The sequence below is a fragment of the Eretmochelys imbricata genome, chromosome 6 (assembly GCF_965152235.1).
Source record: "Eretmochelys imbricata isolate rEreImb1 chromosome 6, rEreImb1.hap1, whole genome shotgun sequence".
In the NCBI taxonomy this organism is placed as follows: Eukaryota; Metazoa; Chordata; order Testudines; family Cheloniidae; genus Eretmochelys; species Eretmochelys imbricata.
In genome coordinates, this window is record NC_135577.1 from 58,813,873 (window position 1) to 58,829,009 (window position 15,137).

A 15,137-nucleotide genomic window follows, 5' to 3' on the forward strand; every position below is an offset into this window, starting at 1 on the left:
CACAGCCTTGTTTTTAACTTTCTTGCCCTTCTTTATTCGCAGCTGAATGTGTGCTGTGCTGGAATTTGGGATCTTCTGTTCACATTCTGGCTGTCTTGTAAGCACCAGGCAGTGCACACTACCCCATCTGGCCAGGCTGGCCTAGAGAAATAGGCTCTTCTAAATGTGCAAAGACAGTTGCTTTACATAGACATAGCCCTCTGTACAAAGCTGCCTTCTGTGTATTATAGAAGCCATTAGGACTAATAGAATTTGGTTTCCAATCACAGCCCAATAAATTCCATTTTGTTGGATATTGCCTCAGAGAGATGAGATGGGACAAGTGCATGGAAAGTTTTTAAGAACCCTGGGGGGCAGTTTTGAACTTGATTCCAAAATGGATGGAATAACAACGGAGGATGGGGGCAGAGATGATTCTGTTCCTGTAGACAAAGAAAAGTCTGGCTGCGGTGTTCAAGAACTCCAGAACCTAGAAATTGGGGGGGTAAGACAACTATAAAAGTGAGAATTGAGAAAGGAAGCAATGAAAAAATAAGGCTTTCAATGCAGGCAGAACCAAGGTCTGGACAAATTCTGGCGTGATTAAGAGCAGTTAAGGTTTTGCTTAAGGAACGTGATAGAGTCAGAAACATTTGATAAGGACTCTCTCTAGAAAAATTACTTCAATCTTGAAAGCATCCATTTAGTTGGTTACAGAAGTTTTATGGTGTAAGCAGAATTTAGATGGGATACAGAGGATGGCCATAATATCTTGACCATTTTGAAACTTGCTTTCCACAAAGTACCTGAATTCAGGAAAGATACCCATCTATATAAGGCAAGAGAAGCCACCAGCAGTCAGTTGCTGGTTCTGCCCAGTCTGGACAGGACATCTCGGCTAGTGGGCCGACATTTTTAGCCAGACTGTCAATACAGCCACAAAACTTCAGGACGTATCTAGCTGAGTATGCACACCCTCCACATTCACAAAAGCATATTGGGCAGTTAGGGATGCAGTTACCCGGTTTTATAAAGATGTGGGGAGACTGTAGATTTATTTAATAGAGGCAGGGTGGACATTTTTTCCCTCCTCTCTGGCAAACTAATTTTGGCCCAGCATGAGGTGGAGTTTTGGCCCAGCATCAAGATTAGACCCCCAAATATACCTCACTCCTAAAGATCTTTTGCTAATTTTGTGAATTAACATAGTTTTTGTATTGATGACTGTCCTGTAGACTGAAGTTCTCTATTTATCCTCAGAGCAAAACGGGCAGGGCCAGGATATACTTTCCCTACTAAAGTGTATTTACATTTGTTCTGGCCGATCACAGGATGAGAGGATAGTTCAGTGCCCCATGGCCTCTCTAGTGAGACTGTCAACAAGACAGCGCCAATGAGAGCCGACAGTTGTTTCGGTTTTTATTAGGTGGACACTGGTCTAAGTGGGAACTAGTCTGAGAACTAGTCTGAGACCTACCAACTCATTTCATGCACAGGACATCCTTGTGCCCTAGAGCTGAAAAGGTTCCCTGGGCTACCCAGTGCCCCCTTTTCAAATGAAGACCCCATTAAATTCAGAAGGGTGAAAATGAGCCATGGGAACCGTGTGACAGGCTTGGGGAGATGGGGCTGCCATGCCATTTAAAAAGAAAAAAAAAGAATGAGTTTTTTTTCAAGTCTTCTCTTCTAGGTTGCCACCTTCTGTCCCCCGTGTACAGTATCTGCCATCTGTGTGAGTGTAATTTAGGGCCAATTAAGGAGTGAGTGGGAGTCATAAACTCATTTCATTTAGAACCTGGAAATGGACTCCTGGGAACCTAGAGAGAGAACTGAGTGCTTTCTCTCCACAAAAGCTGCTCCACCCCAGTGCGGTAATTCTAACCACCAAGCTCCAAATCTCAAAATTCAACGCTGGCTCGGATTTACGGAGCATTAAGCAACTGAATTAAATCCTCGGTGTTCACTTGGAGTCAGCCTGAGTGAGTAAAGGATTTCACGGGCTGGGTTACTCTACAAGGCCATAATTTATAACATTATGCAGAAGCTGCTCCTCCGAGTTTTATTCTGACTTGCTGCAATTTCTTTTTATTAAAGCCCCAATAGTATTTGTTGTTTTTCTGTCTGCTTTGATGTGGGAGTTTTGGATTAAATCTAAATAAATAAATGAGGTTTAAAATTAAATTAGGTTTCATTTGCATGAGTCTGGAAGTGAAGTGCATCTTTCTTTTACCATATAAAACCTAACAGACCCATTACCGATCATACAGCCCTCCGTTGCTCACGAGAAAAATGACATTTCCCTCTGCGTAGGAAATACTTAAAAGTCCCAAGAATAGATTTATAGGAATATTTTAACCTTTTCTTTGATCCTTGAAATGTCATTGTTCTGTAGGCTACATTGCAAAATGTGACCTTTTCTAGGAACCATGGGATGGATTTGATCTTTGGAAGATGTTTTAGAGATAATGTACTATAGGGTGCAGGGAGGATTCGTTCCCAAACAGGGATTGGAGCTGCTTTTTTTCTGCATATGGTGAGAGGATGTTTGTGTCCAGTGTGAATATTAGAGGCATAGTATCTGGAGTGTGTGCTTTATAGGTAGAGAGCAGGGAGATGTTAAGAGAATATCGCAGCTTTTTATTTTAATGTGCAACAACTTCATTTTCTTTAATCCAAATAAAAGCAGTTAAAGTAACAGTAATGGGCCATATGGGGAAACTTGCATAGGAAGATGCTTGAAATGTAGGCTGTTTCCTGAAGTGCAAGCTATGTTTGCTTTCCAGGCAAAATTCACCTAGAGTCCCTGGCTGGCAAAATACAAAACTGGGCAGTTAAAGAAGAAATGGGAAAGTTCAAAAGACTTGAACCTTCCTTCCCTTCAGATTTGTGTTCTGGCATGATGTTTCTGTCCCCATTCTCTGATGCTTTCATCCTCCTTCAGTGTTCACAGTTTGTCCCTCTGGACAACCAATCTTAAATTGCATATATTCTCCATGTTGCACGCAAAAGGAAGCACCAGCTAAATTCCTGTACAGCTGTGTTTGATTTGGAAACCCTTAACCTTTTAGCTGTTTTCAACAAAAGTGGAGAAAAGCTGGTGAAACCCAACAGTTATCAGTTCCCTCTTTTGCTTTTGCTGGTGATAATATTCCAGACTAGATCTCCTCCAAAAATGCCAGAGCACCAACTATGTGAGTTCCCTATGTTGAGACCAATGCTGCAGTCCTTGCACACCCAAAAGTCACCCTGGAGATTAGTATTATTGATGTAGTATACTAGATGCCCCCAAAATAGCTTTCAGTGTAAGCACAGATAGAACTTTATCAGTGGTGACGCAGTAGGGACGGTAGGGGATGGGAGAACAAAGGCGATAGATTATCTGGCTGCCTGTTTGTTACACAAAAGATGACAACAGTGCAGAAGAAAACTTGTCCTACTGCAGTATTCAAGAGGTTCCCAGGGCTGGCACTTCAGGTTTTTGGGCTGGTTCTCTGAGCTCCCTATTTTAATGTTGTGACTCTGCTGGGGTCCCACTGTGCACTGGAGCTTGGGGTGCAGGTGTGAAATGGAGAAGCAGCTGTTGCACTTAGTCTGATGTAGAGAAGTCCAAACACTATAGCAGGTTAGAGTGCACAGTACTAAATAAAAAGCAGCAGTCACTGGCCTTGAGCAGCTGGGGTTGTAGTCTGGTAAAGTGGCATGATTTGCCAAAAAGATTGAGAGCCATGGTGCTGTTACAATGCAGACAGTCCAGAGGATCTTCACATTGGTTCCTACCTTATTTCCAGTCATGTGTATAGAGTCTGAAAGTATTTTATCCATAGCTAATGTGCTGGAAAAAATGTAGCTAAACAATAAGATGTCTGGGAGTCACTGGCCTTTATCAGTGACATGGCTGTCGGGCAGTAGAGGCTGGTGACATTTTGAATACAGGTAAGCGAAATTAACAGGTTAGATTGCATACTGGCAAGTTATAGCAGCGGATAAAGACCATGTACCTGAGTAAAAACAAGGTATGCAGGGTCAAACCTGAGGAGCTGCCACTGCAGTTTGTCTCCTCCCTTTGCGCACCAAATGCAGCTGTAGCTCTGGTAGATAATACGGGTGTTTGGCCAGCATATTGGACAACATGTCATGTTAACCACATCCATAGATTTATTTTACAATAGAAGCATGAATGTAAGAATATAACTGGTCTGTGATGGTACTAGCAAAATCCAGGGGAGTCTGAAGAAGCTGTGCTTTCCAGAGTTCTAGGTCTATAGATCTCATGATGATTTATCATTCTCTCTGCTCTGTTCTCCATCCATTGTCTTGCATTTCACATACTAATGCTCTGATTTCCTCGGCGTCATGAATCGATCATCTATAAGTAGGCATCCTTCGATCTCTAAAGACCATGGGTACATGCTCCTGAGAGAGAAAGAATGCACTCAGTCGGTTTTATGTCGCTGAAGAGACACAGTCGAGAGAGACCGTCTCTGCCGCGTTCTGACACTTGGAGCTCTGCCTTCAGCGAGCTCTTTTCTCCTCTGCTAAGCTGGACTACTTCCTCTTGTACTTCCGGAGACCTTTGTTGAGCTCTTGTTTCCAGAGGCCATGGTCCTGAGCGTGATCTTCCCAATTGTCCACGTCCATGTCCATTTCTTTGAGGTCTCGCTTGCACATATCCTTGAAATGTAATTTTGGGCATTCTTTGTTTTTTTTTCCATATGCCAGTTTGCCATAGAGAATGTCCTTTGGGATGTGCCCATCATTCATTCAGCACACATGCCCAAGCCAGCAGAGGCATCTCTGTTTGAGGAGTGTTTGCATGCTGGCCCGCTTGACCACATCAGTGTTGGTGACTCTGTCCCTCCAGGAGATTCCAAAGATTCAACAAAGGCAATGCATATGAAAGCTGTTGAGTCTCTTTTCCTGATGAAAGTATAGGGTCTATGTCTCAGTCCCATACAAAAGTGTCCTGATAACACATGCACGATACACACAGATCTTTGTGTGTTCTTTTGTTTTGCCATACTCTCTTGCTCAGTGTAGATATTGTTGTGGCGGCTTTTCTGATACAGATGTTGAGTTCTGTTTCAAGTGAGAGGTTGACTGTGATAGTGGACCCCAGATACGTGAACTTGTTCACCACTTCACGTTCATAGTTGTTGATCTTGATAGAGGGGTGCTTCCTCAACTCCTTGGCACATTGTGTTCTTCTTTTTAGGCTTATGATATGTCCAAAGTCTTGGCAAGGCTTTTGAAAAAGTGTCCATGTGGTTTTGGAGATGGGCGTCTGTGTGGGTTGTCACTGCTGCATTGTCAGTAAAGAGGAGGATAAGGGCCTCCCAAGTCTTGGTTTTAGATCTGAGTCTTGCAAGACTGAACAGCTTTCCATCAGGTCTTGTGTGCAAATAGATTCCCTCAGTTGAGGGACCAAAAGCTTGTTTCAGTAGCAGGGAGAAGAAGATCCCAAACAGAGCTGGGGCAAGTACACAGCTTTGCTTGACCCCACTATAAATCTGGAAAGCGTCAGAGACGGAGCTGCTGTACTGAACTGTGCCATTCATGTTTTCATGGAAGGACCGAATCATGCTTAAGAGCTTGGGGAGACATCCAATCTTTTTGAGAAGTGCAAATAGTCCGCTTCTAAAGACAAGGTCAAAAGCTTTTGTGAGATCGATGAAAGCTATGTACAGGGGCTTTTTTTGTTCTCTGCATTTCTCTTGTAGTTGTCTCAGTGAGAAGATCATGTTGATAGTAGACCTTCCGGCTCTGAAGTCACACCATGATTCAGGATAGATTCTGTCTGTAAGGGTCTGAAGTCTGTTCAGGATGAGTCGAAGAAAGGCTTTTCTCATGATACTAAGACAGGAAATGCCATGATAGTTGTTACAGTTGCTCCTGTCACCCTTATTTTTGTAGCGAGTGATGATGTTAGCATCTCTCATTTCTTGTGGTACTTCACCTTCTTTCAAGCACAGGCACAGCAACTCATGAAGGTGTTTCAGTAGGATAGGTTTTCCACATTTTATGACCTCTGATGGTATACAGTCTTTTCTGGGGGCCTTTCCATTGAGGAGGCCATCTATGTCAAGGCTAAGCTCCTCAACAGTTGGTTCATTGTCGAGTTGTTTCATAACAGGCAGGCTTTCGATGGCACTGATGGCTGCATCCGTAACAATATTTCCCAGCCCAGAGTAGTGTTCTACCCAGTGATCCATCTACTTGGTGCACTTGTTGATTGTTTACCCTGTTGTTAATTTCAATGGGGCTGAAGTTGGACCCAAGCTTTCTTGATCCCATCATACATGTTTCTGATATTGCCTGTATCGGCTGCAACTTGAATGCTTTTGCATAAGTGCAGCCAGTAGTCACTGGCCCAGCATTGAGCAGTTTGTTGTACTTCGGTTCCTGCCTCTCTCAATGCTTGTAAAGTTTTTTTCATTTGGGTCTCTCTTGTAGTTTGTTTGGGCTGAGCGTTTGGCCTCTATGTCTGGTGTCATTTCACTGTAATATGCATCAAACCAGTCATTAGTCTTGTTTTCCTTCTTCCCAAAGACTGACAGAGCTGCATCGTAGATTTGTGTTCTTCAGCTAGGCACTTGTGGCCCAATTACTGGACTCAGGGGTTTGTTGTAGTATGTTCTTGTACTGCTGTGACTTTTCTTGGTCCACTATGGTGCTGATGTTAATACGGGACATCCTTTTACTTTAGATCTATGTATTTTTTTGGTTTAAGTCTTGCTGCATACCAGAGAGTGGTCTGTGTTGCAATCAGCACTTTGATAACTGCAGGTAGTGAGGACGCTCTTAAGGTTAATATGCCTTGTGATGATAAGATCCAATAGGTGCCAGTGGCCAGATCTCAGATGTTTCCAAGAGACTTTGTGTTGCACCTTTATCTGGAAGCATGAATTTCTTATACAAAAGTAGTAGTAGGAACAAAATTCCAGCAGTCTCTGACCATTTCCATTCATCTTACCAGTTCCATGTTGACCAAGACAAAGTTGGTCCGTGCTTCCTGATGAGCTTCCAGCCTTGCGTTGAAGTCCCCTAGCAGAAAAACATATTTATGTTTCAGAATCCTGATGATGATGGTGTAGAACTGGTTCTTCATGTCAGAAGATGAGGAGAATGTTAGGGCATACACACTCACAAGGTATACCGGCCCTCAGATGTGAACAAGCATAGTGCCAAAATTCTCTCTGATCCATCATCCCCAGAAGTGAGTTCTTGATGGAAAATCCAACTCCATGCTCTCGTGTTTCTTTGGTGCTTTTCCTGTGCCAGAAAAATGTGTAGTCTTTTTCCCTGAGAGATCCGCTTGATGCTAGCCAATGTCATGTTTCTTAGAGGGATGCAATATCTACATTGAGTCATTTCAGCTCATCATTGATCACAGCAGTTTTACGTGCATCATTGATTTGTTGAGGGTCCTCAGATAATCTGGTTGTTATGGTGCGAACGTTCCAGCACCCTGTCTTTAAGGATATTTTCTTTCTTTTACTTGATTTGCCTGGTGCATTGGTTTCAGTCCACTTGTCAAATTATAAAACTTTAAGCTCCAAGCACCCATTGAAGCAGGCAGCCTGTGGCGGGACAACATCCTAATGTCTGGGGGATGCCCAGTTTTATGGTGGGCGGTGGTGAGGTACGATGATCTCTCCCACTGTTGGACACAGCCCCTGGTGCACAACTGTACGCCAATCGAGTAAGAGCTTAGAACCAGTGACAGCTGCCTCCTGTTTTGTGTCAATGCTCAAGGCAAAGCTAGAGTATCTCTACAGGATGCAAGCCTGGGCAGATAACATGGAGGCCCTGAGTTGCCCATGCATCAGGACCCTCCTCTTGGCGTCACCAGTAAAATCCAGAGGAGAGGAAGACTATCTAGAAGACTCATTAATACAGAACATCAGAAGTGTGGGGGCATCCACTCTTTTGGATGTGTAAAAAAGGAAGAAGTATTGATGTTAAGTCTTGGTTACCTTGTATTTCTGGGTTATGTCTGTTTCTACTCAGAAACTCATAGTTTCAAATTGATTGTACTCACCTATAAAAATTTGCTCTAAGATTGAGAGGCCCAGTGCTTGGATTACTTTTTATATTGTTTGATTGCCTCCTAAGTGGTGGGTTCACTTCCTCCCTCAATGTGCAGGGAAGTTTGCAAGTATATGATCCTGCCCCGAGCAGATGGGAAACGTGCATAAAAACACAAGGTATAAAGTGCTGAGCAGTTTGGGGAATGCAAGGGACCCTATTCCTGCATTAATGAGATGCTGCTGTATAGTTGCCAAGTTACTCCTACCTAATAGCAGTAGTGAGGCTTGAGTGGGAGTCAATTGCTAAGTGTCTCATTAGCATGTTGAAAATCATGCTGAACCCCATGTCTCTGCAGAAACAACCGCTTCCCATTGTTTTTATCACACGCTAAGGGGTGAAAAACGTGTTAAGACTAAAGCAAAAGAAATAATGGGGAAATATTTCCACAAATGCACATTGAAATTTGAAACTGAATTTAGATTTGACCCTTTCCTGTTGGTTTTAGAATCATAGAATTATAGGACTGGAAGGGACCTCAAGAGGTCATCTACTCCAGTCTACTGCACTCGTGGCAGGACTAAGTATTATCTAGACCAGTGGTTCTCAAAGCCGGTCCGCTGCTTGTTCGGGGAAAGCCCCTGGCAGGCCAGGCCGGTTTGTTTACCTGCCGCGTCCGCAGGTTTGGCCAATCGCGGCATCCATTGGCCGCGGTTCGCCGCTCCAGGCCAATGGGGGCTGCAGAAAGGGCGGCCAGCACATCCCTCAGCCTGCACTGCTTCCCGCAGCCCCCATTGGCCTGGAGCGGCTAACCGCAGCCAGAGGGAGCCACAATCGTTCAAGACGGTCATGTTTTCTCGACCTTTAATCTTTTTTTTTTTTCTTTCCTGAAATGTGGCACCCAGAACAAGACACAATACTCCAGTTGAGGCCTAATCAGCATTGAGTAGATTGGAAAAATTGAGATTGAGTAGATTGAGTAGAGTGGAAAAATTACTTCTCATACTTTGCTTACAAGACTCCTTTTAATACATCCCAGAATTATGTTTTCTTTTTTGCAAGTGTTACACTGTTGACTCATATTTAGCTTGTGATCCACTATGAACCTCAGATCCCTTTCTTGAAGTTAATAAATATTTTCAAATAAACTTGAGATTTTGCAGTTTGCTTACAGACAGTTTGTGCACGGGGAGATGGGGGAAAGTTGAAATTTGCCAAATACATTATGGGTTGAGAATTGCTTGCTCAAATCTTCTTGAGCTACTACCACTCAGTGCAAGGGATAGTGCTTAGCACCAGGAGGGCTGCAACCAGGCTGAAGGACCTTTTCAGTCCCTAGTGGTCTTATATCTGGACTGTTGGAAGAAAAAGAGGACTGCCATGTCTGGAAGCACCTGTAACAGTCATCACCCTGTTCACTTTGCTTATATGTGTATTCCTTATCCCCCATGCTGTGTCTGTTTTTGGCTTATTAGATTGTTGACTCTCTTGGGCAGGGACAGTCTTCCTCTGTGTGTTGGGAAAGTGCTCAGCACGGGGGGAGTCCTGATCCTGATTGTAGCCTTTGGGTGCTTCTGCATTACAAATTATAGAATAGCACAGCTAGTGACCCATGCTAGAAACTCATCCCTCTTGTACATCCCAAAGGCCTACTAAATAAGTAGCCAGTATGAGAGTGAACAGACCGTAATGGCCATGGCATTAGTGTGTCTAAGGCTGTTGCAAGGGAATCATTAGAACAGTGTGATTCAATTGAACCAGTAACATTGTCTCCTCTTTGGTGTCAGGAGCATGGTAATGTGGAATTGATATGCTCTGAGCGCTGGTCACAGGTGCTGTCTGATCATTTTAGCATATGGGCTCTAATAGCTCTTATGCTTCATGGATTTAATACCCAATACTCAACTTTCCCTCCCGGGCTGCAATTGATTTGGGGAGAGATGTTAACTTGGGAAAGGAGTTTCTTCTGTCTGTATCTCACCCTCTCACTCAAGCACCCAACCCACCCCCCCTTTTTTTCCCCTTAGCCCTTTCTCACAGAAACACATGAAGACTAATGTAGTTGTGTTCCAGAAGCCTGTATTGTGACAAACCAAACATCTCTGATGCAGATACCAAGGAAATGTATTCAGACAGGCCATGACACAGGATTTTTGCTTGTCTTGTTTCACGAAGACTATCAGCCAGGCTTCACCAGCATTGGCCCCACAAAGTATAGCAATGCAAGCAAACTTTGCAGCCACCGAGAGGAGGTGGCTGACGTAGGTGCTGATGAAGATTAAGGAGTGGGTAGTCCTGGAAACTAGGCTTCTCAGCTTAGTGCAGGTCAGGGTTGTCAAACTGTCAATCTGCAGCATGATTCACTCCTGTGATGCTAATTCTGTGTCTGCCTCCGAGGCTAGCAATGTATTCAGCTCCATTCTTACCATAGCGACAGACTACCTTCCCTCTCCGTTCCTACTTATAAAATGTGTCATACATGTCAAACTATGGAATTAAACCCTCTATTTCAAACCAGACAGTAGCTGTAAAAATCCACATTAACTCCGTAAGAAAAGCCTATGGGAAATTTCCCTCTGGCTTTTGTTTGGTTGGTTTGGTTTAGTTTTTAACCAAGACTGTTCCTCTATGGACATGCTTGAAGTTAATGTACAGATCTTGTACTTCTAGCCTCCTGCCCTCTCTCCAACTTTTTGGTCCCTGGTTCCTGTCTTTAGACAATTCTTATCACTGTTGGTATGTGAGCCTTTGCTCTGTGATTTCTGCCATCAGCAATAGCCTTAGTATTTTTTGATATCACAGTAACACCCAACACCTCAGGTGCTGTATAAACATAGAATAAGAGACAGCCCCTACCCTGAAGAGTTTACAGTCTAAAAACAAGATAGGCAAGGGTTGGGAGGAAGACATTGACCATACAAGCAAAATGAACAATGCAAATGTCCTGTTAGCTCCACAATCTTGGGTCTGGTTTGCTTTCATTTTTTCGGAGGGGTTTGGGTATGAAAGGATTAGCTAAAGAGAGACGAGGGGCAGTCCATAAATTACATAACACATTAGGAAGTGGGTGGGTCTTTAATGTTGTGTGTGTGTTTCAATATTAGAGAGTTATGGGTGGAGGCTTGAGAAAATCACCAAAAAACGTGTTACATGATTTATGGACAGCCCCCAAAGGTAGGGCGAGGGGACATTGAAGGGAGTGAAGAGTTTCTGGCTGAGAGGCTGGAGGGAGGCGGAGCAAACAGCCAGTCAGCACAGGAGAGAGACTGTTCAATGTAAACCGTGCAATAAACAGACGGCCAATGATGACACCATTAGTCCCAGAGGTCCCTGCTACACTATTTCTCTGCTCCGTCCTGCCGCTTAGTCTCTGATGGCTCCTCCCAGCATTTTCAATTCTCTGAACTCACGTGGCTTGCATGGGGACATACGTGGGCCTTGGTCTCCATGGCCAGTGTATGTGAATGGGGTGGTCACCCTTGCACAGTTCTGGCTCTGAGGGGGGGTGCTGGGTGGGGGGTAACCATGGCTAGGTTTTGGCTCCCCACAAACCCCAGCTGAGACTCTGGCTTTTTCCTTCCAGTGATTTAGCTTGGGAAAGAGGCAATGTGGCTGATGAGAGGTGTAGAGCCTGCCTGCAATACTCCATCAAAGGCTCGCATTTCATCAGAAAACATATATTTCTCCGGTTTTAGAGTAACAGCCGTGTTAGTCTGTATTCACAAAAAGAAAAGGAGTACTTGTGGCACCTTAGAGACTAACCAATTTATTTAAGCATAAGCTTTCGTGAGCTACAGCTCACTTCATCGGATGCTGTAGCTCACGAAAGCTTATGCTCAAATAAATTGGTTAGTCTCTAAGGTGCCACAAGTACTCCTTTTCTTTTTGCGATATATTTCTCCCTTACCTTCTGTGTCTCAATTTCTCTCTCCTTTTGCTGCTACTTTTTGTTTGCAGCCCAGCAAAGCCCTCTGTGAACGTTTGTATGAAAGCCACTAGACGTGTTTGTTCTAGCATCCTAATCGTGGTGCCCTGTTCCTTGAAGACCAACTTTCATAGTCATTCTTGCCTCATTCCCTTCACAGCTGTCCTGAGGATGAAACCAAATACAGTAGCTAGCCCCACGTAAGAGATTGCTTAAAGCTTGGCAGTACCTCAGCTTGCTGCAGTAGCATAAGTACGTCAGTGCAACATGATGTCTGGGCAGTACTAATAGGGCAGGCAATTAAATTACACCACCAGTGACCTCTGCAATGCAAGGCCTTGGTGTACAGTAAATTTTTTTCCTGTTAAAGGTTTATGTTGCTTCCTCAGGAACTGGTTTTGGAGGGTTTTTCACATTACAGGCTGAATATAATTGGTGCACACTGCAGATTTATTTCTCCAAGAGGTCAGCTAACCAGTGTATTTCACTGTTAGGCTGACGGCGGCTTTTACTCTCTCCAATTATATTTCTATCAAATATTCATTTGTCTGTTTTATGGGCCTCAGCAGATTTGTACTGCCTGGTGCTGGCAGCAAGTGGGGCTTGTTCTTCCTCCAGCTTCTCATTTAGAGGCAGCTCTGCTAGCAGGTGAATGGGTTCAGCTTGGCTATCGGTATTTCATTCACCTACTTGTGGCACTTTGTGTTTCCTGAGCTGAAAATGCACTAGGAAACAGCTCTTTGTGGGTGGCTTAGAGGCTCGTACTAAAGCGGCTGCAGTTTGAAGTCAGCAGTGATTCCTTTGTAGGCCCTGTTTTCAAAGAGTTGTAGACTTCTAGTGTGGACAATTTAAGCTGGGCTGAAACTTGTTGGGCAGTGTCTTACCACAGACTGATAGAATGTAAAGGTGTATGTATATTCCATCAAAAAACTACACAAAGAGAACTTTAAAGTTGTAAGATGAAGCATGAAAAAACCAGGAAATGCCTACATTCAGCTTTGGCATATCTCTGCCCTTTTTTAATATGCATTACAGAGCTGTAGTTAATCACATGACATACTCTTTCTCAAATAATTCAACATATTAGCATATGATATGTTTCTGTAGCTTCAGATACACTTGTGTAGCATCTTGTGGTATTTTCTCATTCATGTATACTTAGGCTGATTTAACTATCAGAATGGTCCAGTGTCTTTGATTTAAACTTTGTATGGTTGTCCTCAATAAGTTATTTATTTCAAAAATTTTGCAGGTACCCATATATTTTACATTTCCTTTTCTAGCCAGGAATCTAACTGACGTGCACGAATGCACAGTGCAGCATTCCTGAGCTGTAATTTAGGGAGTTATCTGCAAATTTCAGTGACCTAGATGTGCCACCAAGTTGCCATTCTCCCACAAAATTAATCTGTATTAAATTATGTCTGTACAGTTTACTTACTGTGTAATTTCAGTGTCAATGGCTATCATGAACTCTGTTTATTTCATGTACACAGTACTACAAAGTGCTTCACAAGTGTATCTAACATTGTTGAAAAGGTAGTATGTTCTATTTGAGAAACAGTCTGTCAACAGGTAATTAAAGACAGTATCATAATGCATACACACGGGGGAACAATTACGCTTAAACATTCAACCTTAATTCTGGTAATTCCTGACTCTCGAGTTCACAACCTTAATGTTGTATTAATGTAATTTTTTTCATTTAATTTCCTAGGTTGACCCAATAATAATGTGCGGGGGGATGAGGAGTGAAGGGAGGCAAAAACTCAAAATAGGCATCTTTGACCTCTGGGGCTTCAATACGCTGCTGGCTTGCAAAAATAATTGCAAACAGAACCTGTAAATTCCATAATCTGGAACTGTTTGGTGAGATCCCAAGGCAATGCTGCCATCCTTGCCCAAGGCCCCTGGAGACTAGGGAAAAGCATGGGCCAAATCTTGGGTTTTTGAAACACCTGGAAAGGCTAGCTGAGCTAGTTCAGTGCATTTAAGGGGACTCAGGACTGTAGTGTGCAGGTAACTATTGATGCATATGCACAGCCCCTCCTTGTTTAGATGCTGACCCCGGGCTTGATCCTGCAAAGCACTGAGCGCTCTTGCCTGACCCAGCAAAGCATTAAAGCACATGCTTAACTTCTAGGAATGTGAGTCACATCCCATTAATTTCTATGGGACTATTCACATGCTTAAAGTACATCCTTAAGTGTGTTCTCAGATCAGGCTAGAGTACTGGGCATGTCACAGGATCACAGCCCGAATGAGGTTAACAGAAAACTCTCCTGTGCATGTTTAGTATGCATTTTCAAAAACATAATTTGGTCAAATAAAAACTAATTCCCATTGGAATCAGGCCACGCCCAGGGAGTCCTTCAGAGATTAATCTTTTAAGTCCTTTAGGGAGAACTCGTTCCCTGCCAACTGCAACTTTCAAATCTTTTGACTGTAGGACTATTTTTTAAAAATGGAAAAAAGAATCTTGCAACCTAAGAAAATTGCCTTCTTTTAGCTATCAATACATTCAGAAATGGCTGAAACTTTTAACATCAAACTTCCCAGAAAATATGAATCTTTGGGCAGAGACCAAGCCTGTAAAATTTAAGATCAAAAGGTTAATTTGCAAAATTATGGGGATCTGAGAATAGGGCTTTGTAATGGAAATCACTTTGCATCCTTAAATACAGCTGTTTTATCTATAATATAGAAACCAGTTTTTGTAAATGTCGACTTCATACTGAATCTTTTATTCCCACATTATACCTAGCTACTGTAGCTTCTGTTTTACAAGTTCACGAGCAGTTTTTTTTCTCCCTTGACACACAATGTATATCTGCCATAACATCTAAGGAAAAACAAGATGAATGTACTCCCTGGAGGTTTTGTTTAAAACTGTGAAAATGTAGGAAATTCTAAGTTAAAGACAGACTTTCATTGTGTTTTAGCTTAGATTTATGTGTCTAAGTCTGTAAACACATGAATATGTTCTGAAGCTATTCACAGAGAACAGATCTCTGTAATTACTGACCTAATTTCTTTCTCAGAAATGCCTTGATTTTTTTAAATCAGTCATGTATAATAGATGATATCTCTTCATTGAGGTTTGCATCATTCTCACCCAGTGGTGTAACTTGCAGGTTTGTGTGTGTGTCTACAGTTAGTATATACAATATATCAGTGTGATCTTAGACAGAAGAGAGCTTCACAAAGT

The 15,137-nt window shown here is 42.9% G+C and overlaps 1 protein-coding gene across 2 annotated transcripts in view; it reads left to right on the forward strand.

Moving 5' to 3' along the window:
• The window catches only part of LOC144265708 (transmembrane protein 263-B-like), a 312,864-nt gene that overhangs the window by 253,274 nt on the left and 44,453 nt on the right, over positions 1–15,137 (forward strand). The window lies entirely within an intron of this gene.